This window comes from Barbatula barbatula (assembly GCF_947034865.1).
Source record: "Barbatula barbatula genome assembly, chromosome: 3".
In the NCBI taxonomy this organism is placed as follows: Eukaryota; Metazoa; Chordata; class Actinopteri; order Cypriniformes; family Nemacheilidae; genus Barbatula; species Barbatula barbatula.
This window is the reverse complement of record NC_136764.1, coordinates 30,745,513-30,758,898: the sequence shown is the minus strand read 5'-3', so window position 1 is coordinate 30,758,898 and position 13,386 is coordinate 30,745,513.

Here is a 13,386-nt window from a genome sequence, read left to right as displayed (position 1 = left end):
TTTATCCAAAGCGACTTACAGATGACGAAACATTGTAAGCAATTATAACAACATAGGCCATAAAATACATAAGTGCATCAAACTAGTCCATTAAAGCCTAGCACAGTATAAAAAGCTAAGAATAGTGAGGTTATTACGTTGTTTTAATTTTTTTAATTTTTTTATTATAAAGAAGGAAAGGGAAGAGAATTAGGAAAAATCAATCAGCGACGTGTTGACGGAAGAGATGCGTTTTAGGCGTTTTTTAAAGATGGCAACCAAGTCTGCTGATCTTGTAGCAACTGGTAGATCATTCCACCAATGTGGAACAGATCCAGAGAAGGTACGGGAGAGTTACTTTTTTCCTTTTTGGGATGGTACCACTAGTCGTTGTTCCTTTGCAGACCGCAGTGATCTGGCAGGAACATAGATCTGCATTAGCGAGTGGAGATACGATGGTGCAGATCCGGTGTTGGTCTTGTAGGCCAGGAGCATAGCTTTGAACTTTATGCGGGCGGCAACAGGGAGCCAGTGTAACCTGATAAAGAGCAGAGTTACATGCGCTCTCTTCGGTTCATTGAAGACCACTCTTGCCGCCGCATTCTGGATCATCTGGAGAGGTTTGATTGTGCAAGCAGGAAGTCCAGCCAGAAGCGCATTGCAATAATCCAGTTTGGACAGGACAAGAGCCTGGACTAGGACTTGCGTAGAGTGCTCCGATAGGAAAGGTCTAATTTTCCTAATGTTGTAGAGGATGAATCTATAGGACCGGGTGGTGCTGGCAACATGACTTGTGAGGTTAAGCCGATCATCGATTACCACTCCCAGGTTTCTGGCTGTGCTGGACGGTGTAATCCTTGATGAGCCTAGTTGAATGGCAAGGTTGTGGTGAATCTTTGGGTTGGCTGGGATCACAAGCAGTTCCGTTTTTGCAAGGTTTAGCTGCAGGTGATGATCCTTCATCTAAAGCGAGATGTCACTCAGGCATGCCGCGATGCGAGCAGCGACCGTCGGATCATCCGTTTGAAATGACAAGTAGAGTTGTGTGTCGTCGGCATAGCAGTGATAGGAGAAGCCATGCTTCTGAATGACCGAGCCGAGGGATGTCATGTAAATGGAGAAGAGTAGCGGTCCAAGCACTGAGCCCTGTGGCACCCCCGTGTTGAGCTGTTGGGATGCGGAGACCTCATCTCTCCAGGATACTCTGAATGACCTACCCGAGGAGCAAAGGTGGGGAGCACACACGTGTCAGGGATGTGGGCGGGTTCGACAGGTGGTGGCGTAGAGAACTGGCTGCTGATGGCAGTAGTTTTCTTTATGAAGAACGATGCAAAATCAGGCGGACAGAGGAGAGCAGAGAAGGTTTTGAAGAGCGTTCGAGAGTCCGGAGAGTTGCAGATCCTCGAGTGGTAGTAATCTGTTTTTGCAGAGGTGACATCTACAGAGAAAGAAGAGAGAAGAGATTGGTAGAGAGAGAGGTCTGCAGGGTCTTTTGGCGCCATTTTCTCTCAGCTGACCGGAGGCTGGCGTGATGCTCACGCAGTACATCCGATAACCAGGGAGCCGACGGGGATCCACGGGCTGGTCCAGATGCAAGAGGGCATAGGTTGTCCAAGCAGGATGAAAGCATGGAACACAGAGTGGCTGTGGTATTGTCTGTATTCAAAAGAGATAGCTCATCAGAGAGGGGAGTGCAGAGAAGACAGCAGAGGAAAAACAGGAGGGAGGGAGAGACCGCAGGTTGCGCCGTAAGGTGACCATCGGTAAGACATCTGCGATATCCGGAACAGTGAGGTCGAGGGTGACGAAGAAGTGATCAGACGTGTGCAAATCAAAGTATATCAAAACTGTTGTCCGTGATCATTTCATTTACAATAACTGCCTTTGAATTTAGTGATCTAATATTAAGTAGGCCGAACTTTGTGAATTGGTTTTGGTTGTTTATAACATTGTTTTCAGGTTTAATCACGATCAGATTTTTTCTCTGACTTTTGCCAAAATATAAATGTTTTAGTATTATTCGGGGGACACATACGGCCTCTATATATTTGGAAAAAGTAACATTTATAGCAGTTGAGGAGCACCGACTATGATTAAAGTTTTGACTTACCTGAGGGAGACATAGTCAACAGGAGATATGAAAGGTAGATTCGAAATAGGCAGAGCTGGACAGTAACGGAGTACATTTACTCGAGTACAGTACTTAAGTACAATTTTGAGGGATCTGTACTTTACTCGAGTATCATTTTTGGGGAGTACTCATGACTTTACTCAAGTACATTTGAGAGGCAAATATTGTACTCTTTACTCCGCTACATTTCTATCCATAACCGTAAGTACGCGTTACTTCTGCTAAAAAATAAATAAAAAGAAAAATCTCGGAAACCCTCAATTTGTTGTTTCACTCTCAAACGTGATTGGATTGTGCAGGCGCCACTGATTGGGACAGCCTATCAGTAATCACCTTCAGCTTTCCGCCAAAGTCAACTCCATTGCCAAATTTAGATTAGAGAGTCAGACGAGACAATGGATGAAGACGCAGCAGGTCCATCCCGGGAATGTGCCAACCCGTGGCCCCACCTCGCCAAACTATTTCAATATTGCGAACAAGTGAATGAGAGTTTTCGCTTCAAGTGTTTGCTGTGTTTACCGAAGCAGAATTTTATCACCGCTTACAAGAATTCATCATCCAACTTGCGGAAGCATGTCAAGGTATGTACATTGAAATAAACTTCCTTACATTTCTTCTAAACTAGATTCTAACTACAGAAAAGTGCACTAAATGCTTGGCTAGCTGCGATAATGCAGCTTTTTACATATTCGGTTACGTTTGAGTAGTCGAAGCCACATGCACCCGCCAATTTGCCAGCTTTAGCTAGCCATTTAGATGGCTAACTTTGCGCTTACAACAGTTAGCCTAAGCCGAGGCAAGCTAATCGTGTAAGTGTAATATTAATAAATTAAATTGTGTCATGTAGCTTGAGGCTACTTATTTTGTTGCGCTATGCACCTGCTGCACGAGCTTTCTATTCCATAATATAATTTTGTTTTAAGAATATTCGCATTTAAAGTTCCAATAATAGTTTTTTGTTGTTTGTTTTTCTAACAAGTGGGATGAAAGGTGTAAATGGCTAAGCATTATGCCAGAAGAAAGGCTATAATGGCTGAATTCAAACAAAAGAATAATGAAGATTAAGTCTCATACCGGCAGAGGTGCACGTAAATTAAAGTTATTAGTAAAGTAAATAAGTCCTACTTTGCTGGTCCACGTATATTAAAGTAAGTTGCACCAATAAAACCAATTTAAAAAGTTAGTCTAGAGCCATTGGAAAATTATGAACAACAAGCACTTCATAATTAACACTGCTATGTAGACTACATGATGGGTATATTTTGTAATATTTATTAGTTTATTATGGTGTAAACTGAAATATTATACTGTGTTTTACAGAGAAGGCATGAGACACATCTGGAGGAATACTGTCAAATGACTTCAACAGCCTGCAAGAGGCCATCAGAAGGTGGAACAGGCTTTAAGGCGAAGCAACTGAAGCTGCTGGAGACCAAACAGGTATCTCAGAAGACGGTTGATCGGGCTATCCTCCGCTTCATCGTTCAAGGTCTCCAGTCCTTCTCCCTGGTTGAGAAACTATCCTTCCAAGACCTTATTGTAGAATTACAACCGAGTAGTGCCGTCATGTCCCGCAAGATTGATTCAGCTGCATCTAAAATGAAAGAAAGTCTCAAGAACGAAATGAAAAAGGTACCATACATTGCCACCACTACTGATTGTTGGACGGCCAGGAGAAGGAGCTTTATAGGTGTAACAGCCCACTGGCTCGATCCTTGCAGTTTTGAACGCCATTCAGCTGCCCTTGCTTGCCGTCAACTAAGGGGCTCCCACACATTCGATGCCCTGGCAGCTGTTTTGACCGACATTCATGCAGAGTATGAAATAAGTCTAAAGATTGTTAGAACTACGACAGACAACGGGTCAAATTTCGTCAAAGCGTTCTGTGTCTTTGGTGTCCAGGACGAAAATAACAATGAAGAGTTAGTTGCAGAAAGCACAATCGAAGAAGAAGTAGGAGAAGATTGTGATGCATCTGATGGTGAAGAGGAGGTGGAATTCATGGATGTGGAAGCCATTCTGGAGGAAGATGATGGGCTTCAGTATCAGCTGCCAAAACATCATCGGTGTGCATGCCACTTACTAAATTTAGTTTCTACAGTCGATGTTGATCGGGCTAATAAGACAGAAGCTTACAAAAAATTGTCTAGATCAGCCTTTTCTAAGTGTCAGGCACTCTGGAATAAAGCATCAAGGTCTCCTTAAAATGCAGAGCTTATAGAGGAACACTGTAAGCTTCACTTGGTACAGCCTAATTCAACTCGATGGAACTCCTCTTTCATGGCCGTGGAACGTGTGGTCAGAATCATTAGAGACCAAGGAGAGGGGTCTGTGAGAACGGTCTGTGTTGCACTCAATGTTCCAATGTAAGTAGCTTATGTTAAAGTATAATTGTGTTCTTATTTTGTTAGAGTAATGCATACCACATTATCTGCTGAAGGTACATAAACAAATAAATATTAAGCATTGCACAGTGGTTCTGTATACATTTTGTTGAAATTATGTTTTTGTTTATTTTCTTCTGTTTCTATTAGGTACAGTCCAGCTGATATAGCCTTTTTAGGGGAATATGTCACCACCATGAGTCCAGTTGCGAAGTCCTTGAACATACTACAAGGAGAAGTCAATGTTCAGATGGGCTGGCTGCTCCCGACAATCAGCACCCTTACAACCAAGCTTGAAAAGTCCAGACCGTCACTCAGATTTTGCAAGCCACTTGTTGATGCTCTTCTTGAAGGTTTGATGAAGCGGTTGTCAGAGAGCATGATGTCAGAGCCAGAGCTAATTGCTGCAGCCATTCTCGTTCCAAGGTTCAAAACCTCCTGGACCAGCAATGACACAGTCCTACAGCTTGGTAAGGACATTTTTTTGTTTGTTTGCTTGTTTTTTCAAAAACCTTTTCATCCAACAATGATTCTATGCAGTTGTTTACTTACAGAGTAATAATAACAAAAATGTGTTTGTTGGTGTGATTTTGTGTTTCTAATCAAGGCCTTAGTTACATCAAGGAACATCTGCCAGAACACGATGAAGATCTTCGGTCTCCTGATACCACATCAACCTCTTCTGATGAAGATGACTTCTTTTCCAATGTCAAGCAGACGCATTCCCATGAGATAAGTAAGCAACTTGATGGATACCTAGCCGCTACAGCTGAAGGAGTGAATACACTGGCCGGCTATCCAGCTGTGCGTAAGCTCTCACTAAAGCTCAACACAGCCCTGCCAGCTTCAGCAGCGTGTGAAAGGATTTTTAGCATAGCAGGTTTGCTTTTCACCCCAAGAAGGGGATCAATTCATTCACAGAATTTTGAAAACCAACTTCTCCTCAAGTGGAACAAGGACTTCATGACATTTGATTGAATTGAAGTACAGTACACACACACACACACACACACACAAACACACAAACAAACACACAAACAGAGTTGTCACACATGGATTGTGTGTGTGAGAATGGTGTTATTCAGCGGAAACTATTTTCTCCTGCCTTTGCCTGTATGTCAATGTTAGTGTCACGGGGTGTGGACAGAACCCAAGCGCAGGCAGCGGTTTGAGAAACAAGAAAACTTTATTAAAACAAAGACCCTCGATGGGGAAAATATTAACTAAAACAAGACAAAAGTGTAAACTAAAACTTCCCACATGGGGAACAAAACAAACAAAGTCCTTTGAATAATAAATCAACAAAATCCACAAACTTAGAACAGGAACAAACACGATAATCCATAGACAGGAATAATCCAACAAGGTGACGTGAGGAGGTACGATAATGACAAAATGACAAAATGACAATGAACCGACCAGGGACAGAGGGAAAACTGGGGCTTGATAAAGGGAAACACTAACAAGGACTGATGACACAGGGAGAGTGGCCACAGGTGACATGGATGAAACACTAAGGGAAAGCTAACAGGAGGATTGCACGAGGCAGGTGAGGGGACTGAAACACTAAGGGAAAGATGGATCAGGGCTGGAGACAAGACTAACACTAATGGACTGCAAACAGGGAAACAAGGGGGCGGGGCTAAAGGACGTGACACCGGAGAGAGAGCATGGCTTCTCAAACCAAAACAATGCTCTTTCTCCACACAAAACACATGGGACTGACATGATCCTGCCACAAGACTCGAAAACCAAGACAAGGAGAGGCAGGATCATGACAGTTAGAGGAAGGGGCTTAATACTGTCACTCAAATGAGCAGAATTTTTTCCTTTGTACGCTGACCTAGACACAGCTGATTTTCTTTAATCATTATTTTTTTCTCTTCAGAGGTTTGTCAGAGCGTTGCCATTGTGATATTGCCGTCTGGGCAAGTGAGAAATACTAAATAAAGCAATATGGTCAAAAAGATGAAAATGACTTGATTTTACTTTCAATTCCTTTTACATTCTCCAAGGTATTAACATTTACATTTCTCATAACTCTATGTAGGACGTTTCTGTACATAAATGTAAGTATTTTGGCAGTAGTAATGCAATATGTAGAAAATGTACTCTTGTACTCTTGCTACTCAAGTACTTTTAAAAACAAGTACTTCAGTACTTTTACTTAAGTACACATCTGACTGTAGTACTTTTACTTATACTTGAGTAAAATTTAGCAAGGGGTATCTGTACTTTTACTCAAGTAATGAAGCCGTGTACTCTGTCCGCCTCTGGAAATAGGTCTGTAGTTAACTAGTTATCCAGGGTCGAGATGGGTGTTTTGACAAGTGGCCTTATAACAGCCACCTTATATGCTTTAGGGACATGTCCTAATGTCAGAGATGAGTTGAAGTAGAGGATCTATAATTTCTGGGAGCATCTCTTTCAGTATATTTGTAGGTATAGGGTCTAGCAGGCATGTAGTTGATTTAGATAGTTTATCGTGATCTATGGTATATAATAATAGCAATTTCTCCTTAGAGGCGCTGTAGTTAGTCGTTTGTTCAGCGGGTTTCACTTCTGGTTGCATAGTTATAATTTTTGACACATTTTTGTGTAATTTTTGTCGCTGACGATTTATTTTTGGTTAATTTAGCCACTGTATCAAATAAAAACCTTGGGTTATGCTGGTTTTCTTCTATTAGTGATGAAAGGTAGATGGATCTAGACGTTTTTTGGGCTTTCCTGTATTTTCGGATTCTATCCTTCCATGCTGTATGACATACCTCAGTATTTAAGAAAAACATACTTTTCTTAAAGTTGCGCTCCATTTTTTGTGCCGCTTTCTTTAGAGCCTGAGTGTGTTCATTATTTCACGGTGTCGGTCTGTCATTTTTAATCTTGTTTAAGCGCAGAGAATCAACTATGTATAGCGTTTCCGAGAAGGTGGCATTCATATTTTCAATGGTAAAGTCAAGATCTTCAACGTTATTACTCATGCTAGAGATTTTTGACAATTCAGGCAAATTATCAAGAAACGCACCTTTTGTAGTCGAAGTTATTGTTCTACCATATTTGTAACTAGGAGCTTGATTTGCAGCCATAGGCCAGATACCAGATAATGATCCGAAATGGTATATCCGAAAAATATAAAGTATGATTACAAAGGTGAGTAGGTCCTGACACATGTTGACTAACGCCCATGATTAGATTTTTAGATTAGATTAAACTTTATTGTCATTACACATATACAAGTACAGTGTAACGAAATGTAGTTTAGGTCTAACCAGAAGTGCAGTTAGCAAGTGCAGGATATACAGTTAGAATAAATACAGAATACAATATGATAGAATATAATACAGTGGGCATGGATTATAAAAATATTTTGCAGTAGGAATGTTCTATGAAAATATGACAGTAGGTGTATACTATGAACAATATATACAGATGGCTATATACTATTGTGATGGAAATTTTCATGACGTGGGTTTCTTCATGCTAATCTCTGTAAAAATTTATTCAAGACTGTCTATCTTGTTGTTCTTAAATTCCTGAGAAATGTTTTGCTACGTGGCAGACCACTCAGCTCCTTTGCCCTTGGGCAAAGACCAAGAGGTTCTGGTAAAGATAAGGGATGGCGACACATTTGTGTTACCAAAGATACGTTCTTGCTCAAGGGAGGGGATAAGAAGGGGTGTCATGTTGGGATCATATAAAAGCCCCTGTAAATGAGCAGGGAGGCACCTTCACTCTGCATATGTCTTTTGATGCAGACTGAATGTCAATAAAACTACTTTGCAAAGTACCTGATGTCTCTGTGTGTTGCGTTTGTCAAAATTGACTCACCTTGATTAAGGAATAAGAAAATTCCACAACACTATGAACATTAATGTACAGGTGGATATGAACAGATAATAATTTAGACTAAAATAGTGCAAGTGACTTAGGTATGCATAAATTATTGACATTGGCTATTAAAGTTGCAGTGCAAATAGGTGAGTTAATGCAGTTGTTGAAGTTACAGTGCAGTGGATGAGTTAATGCAGTTATTAAAGTTACGGTGGAGTATACGAGTTAATGCAGTTAATAGGTTGCAGTCCAGAAGATGAGTTAATGCAGTTTATAGGTTACAGAGCAGTAGATTAGTTAATGCAGTTATTGAAGTTACCGTGCAATAGATGAGTGGATGCAGTTAATAGAATTACAGTGCAGTAGATAGGTTAGTGCAGTTATGGAAGTGGTCCATTAGTGCAAATGAGCATTCAGTTAAATATTCCTGGTGTGCAAGTGAGCAGTATAGAGTGCAAATGATGCTGTGTGTATGTGAACAGTCCAGTAGAGCAGATAACATGAAGTACTGGTGTGTACAGTTCAGTCATGCATGCAGCCCTGTAGTGCAGTGTAAACAATGTAAACAATGTTGTAGCAGCATTGGAGTTAAAGGTAAGAGAGGTAGTGGAATCAGTGGGGGGCAGAGTTCAATAATGAAACAGCTCTGGGAAAAAAGCTGTTTCTTAGTCTGCTGGTTCTTGTCCGGAGGCACCGGAAGCGCCTACCGGAAGGCAGGAGAGTAAACAGTCTATGAGCAGGGTGAGAGGAGTCCTTGAGAATGCTGCGAGCTCGACGCAGACAGCGTTTCTTCTGGATGTCCTCAATGGCAGAAAGTGTAGTCCCTGTGATGCGCTGGGCTGTTTTCACCACCCGCTGCAGTGCCTTGCGCTCAGCAACAGAACAGTTCCCGTACCAGACTGTGACACAGTTGGTCAGGATGCTCTCTATCGTGCAGCGATAGAAGTTCACCAGGATAGTTGAAGACAGTTGGTGTCAGATGGAGTTAAGAGTGTCTTTAAAAGCCATTCCTAAAGCATCTGTATCATCATCTACATGAATGTTAAAGTCACCAACAACAAGGACTCTGTCTGCAGCCAGTACTAGTTCTGAAAAGAACTCACCAAATTCTTTAATAAAATCTGTGTGGTGCCCTGGAATACATTTTAAAGATGTTTTATCCTTAGTATTAGGTGTTGATGCATCAAGTACCATGACTTCAAAAGAATTGTATTTAGGATTAGACTTCTGGGAAATGCTAAAAGAGTTGCGGTAAAGTGCAGCAACACCTCCCCCTCTGCCTTTTAGGCGAGGCTCGTGTGTATAATAATAATCTTGGGGGACAGACTCATTTAACGCAATATAATCATCTGGCTTTAGCCATGTTTCTGTGAGAAAGAGCATGTCTATTTTATGATCTGTTATCATATCGTTAACAAAAAGTGCTTTATTAGAGAGAGATCTAATATTTAGCAATCCGAGTCGTAACAGTTGATTATCTGTATTATGTTCATTTTTAGTTAGTTTAACGTTAACTAAATTACCTTTGATAGGTTTACGCATTATTTTATGTTTGCTAATCGGGGGACAGACACAGTCTCTATTTTATGATGTTTGGGAGAAAGTATTATCGCATTCTCCATTCCATGATGGCTACAAATCAATGCCCCGCCCTCAATGTTGCAAATAAGACCACTTTTCCGTTTCAGTTTAATATTTGACCTGTATTACTCTCTCTTTATATTGGGTGTGTGGTTCTCGGCGATGGCCGCTGTGCGTGTGTGTGCCTATCTGTGTCTGCGCGTCCGTCTGTGTGCGCATTTGTCAAGTCAAGTCAGCTTTATTTATATAGCGCTTTTTACAATTTTCATTGTTACAAAGCAGCTGTACAAGAAAACATTGACTTTAAGTAAAACATAAAAGGTTATGGAAGTCAAAACACAGGTCATATATCAGACACACAATAAATTCCTATATGCAGTGTTAAATAAGACTATCAAATTCTAGCAGCCCCCCCGGCCAGGCAAACAGAGTGCAAAGCAGTATGCAAACGGAGGCGAGGAACCCAAAACTCCATTGGAGGAGAAAAAAACCTCAGAGGGAAACCAGGCCTAACCAGGGGATTCCAGTTCCCCTCTGGCAAAAACTGCAGTCTCTGCACAAGCTCGACAGTGCGCGCACAAAAAGGCAAAATAACAAAAGTTAGATTTAAAATTACCATTAATAATCTAATAGTGACTGTAGTTCTGTAGAGTCGCCACGTCCTTCGTCCAGCATTTGTCAGGTCTGGGAATGGATTATGAGATGAGTTAATAATGCTAAGTAGAGGATCTATAATTTCTGGGAGCATCTCTTTCAGTAGATTTGTAGGTATAGGGTCTAGTACGGAAGCCGTAAAGTGCCAAACAAAACAACAAATCGCAAAACGCAACACCAAATCTGAAAACACATTAACAAACCATAAAGCACAACAACAATTCCGGAAACACAACGACAAATCCGGAAACAAAATAACAAATCAGAAAACACAACGACAAATCAGAAAACACAACGACAAGTCAGAAAACACAACGACAAATCCGGAAACAAAATAACAAATCAGAAAACACAACGACAAATCAGAAAACACAACGACAAGTCAGAAAACACAACAACAAATCCGGAAACAAAATAACAAATCAGAAAACACAACGACAAGTCAGAAAACACAACGATTCCGTCCAATCAGCAGTAACTACCCCGGTCACACAAAAGACCTACCTTTTCCGGTTTGACCGAATTGTCGTTGTGTTTTCTGATTTGTCGTTGTGTTTTCTGATTTGTCGTTGTGTTTTCTGATTTGTCGTTGTGTTTTCTGACTTGTCGTTGTGTTTTCTGATTTGTTATTTTGTTTCCGGATTTGTCGTTGTGTTTCCGGAATTGTTGTTGTGCTTTATGGTTTGTTAATGTGTTTTCAGAGTTGGTGTTGCGTTTTGCGATTTGTTGTTTTGTTTGGCACTTTGCGGCTTTCGTAGTCTAACATGCATGAAGTTGATTTAGATGATCTAATGATTTTAGAGAGTTCATCGTGATCTATAGTAGAAAATAAACGTAATTTCTCCTTAGAGGCGCTGTAGTTAGTCGTTTGTTCAGCGGGATTCACTTCTGGTTGCATAGTTATAATTTTTTCTCTAATATCTTGGATTTTATTTGTGAAATAGTTCATAAAATCATCACTGCTATGCTGGTATACAGAATCAGAAGTCGCTGATGATTTATTTTTGGTTAATTTAGCCACTGTATCAAATAAAAACCTAGGGTTATGCTGGTTTTCTTCTATTAGTGATGAAAGGTAGGCAGATCTAGACGTTTTTAGGGCTTTCCTGTATTTTTAATACTATCCTTCCAGGCAGTACGAAATACCTCTAATTTAGTCTTCTTAAAGTTGCGCTCCATTTTTCGTGCAGCTTTCTTTAGAGCCTGAGTGTGTTCATTATTCCACGGTGTCGGTCTGTCATTTTTAATCTTGTTTAAGCGCAGAGAATCAACTATGTCTAGCGTTTCCGAGAAGGTGGCATTAATATTTTTAATGGTAAAGTCAAGATCTTCAACGTTATTACTCGTGCTAGAGATTTGAGACAATTCAGGCAAATTATCAAGAAACGCACCTTATGTAGTCGAAGTTATATTTGTGTGTGTTGGTGCATTAATGTGTTGTGGGTGTGTTTAAATCTGTGTGTGTGAGTGTGTGTGTGTGTATGTCTGTCTTCTGTGTACCCTCTTTTTTGCATGGAATTTTAAAGGTTAAATTATTGATATTCATAATTAAGTTACTGATAACCTAACTGTATGTGGCTTTAGATCATAATCTACTTTTCCGTTTTATGTCTGCATTCCGTGCTACCATCCGCGTCTTCCGCAACACAGCAGTAAGAAACCATTAACGTGGCTCCGGTGAAATTATTAGGCTATTATGCCACTTTGATATGACATAGTTTGCGTAAAACCATTTTCTTAACTTAAGTGTGAAAAATAACTGCACAGAAAGAATTTTTGGCTCATGCAATTCAATATTATGGGATGTTTTAACCTTCTGGTGGTATAAGTTGTTTCTAAAAGGATTAATTTGAAAACCAACACTCAATGTTTCTGGCCAAAAAAGACGACCAAAATCAATATTAAGTAAGTCCGGTTCCGGTATTTTTTGGCCCTTAATAATAAAGTGTAGTGTCAATCTGCCATTTACAGCAACTCACACAAAATTTTTAAATGTTATGGCTATAAAAACTTTGACACATTAAATCTCATAATACTGTGACTTAAACCGAGAGATCGCAGGCGGGCGTCACAATTATTTAAACAAATACAGATTTAATTTACAAATCAAAATGAAAATATATTTAGATTGCCTTCTCGATTAGCAAAACAAAGCCTGTACAAATTGAATGGTGTCACGGATCAAACAGCCATCAACTAGCTCCGTGCTTTTAAGTGCAAAACTATAATGTCTAGCTGTAACGAGTGGCTAACAGCAACTTAATATGACTTCAGTAACACATTACCCAACGGAAAAACGCTTAAACCTTAGCACTCAATCATCGAGTAGATTAAATAAACAAGCACAAATAATCTTAACTAACATCAGGAAACAGTATAGTCCACAGCTAAAACAAAATAAACAGGGTAAATAGCAGACTTACGCACTACTTTGTTCGCTTATGAGTACATTGGCGACCAATATGGTGGCTCGTGAACATCACGAGGCTCAGCGTCTCTCCAGTTTTAGCATTTATATAGTATTTTTCTTGCTCATCTCGGGTCTGTTCGTGCAGAACAGTTGTGCATTAACATCGTACACCCGGCATGAGCTTTTGGATATCGGTTTGCGCATTTCCGGAAGTTTTATCAGCAACATTCAACTCGTCCCTGAGATCGCCAGAACAGCCGATGCTACGCACCCCACGCGGCCGGGTGGAAGTGCGTAAACAATGGCGTGGGAAGCGCGGAGAGCTAAGAGCTAAGCTAAAACCACACCGGCTCTCTTTACCCAGCATTTTCCTCGCTAATGTACGATCATTTGTGAACAAAATGGATGAGATTCGA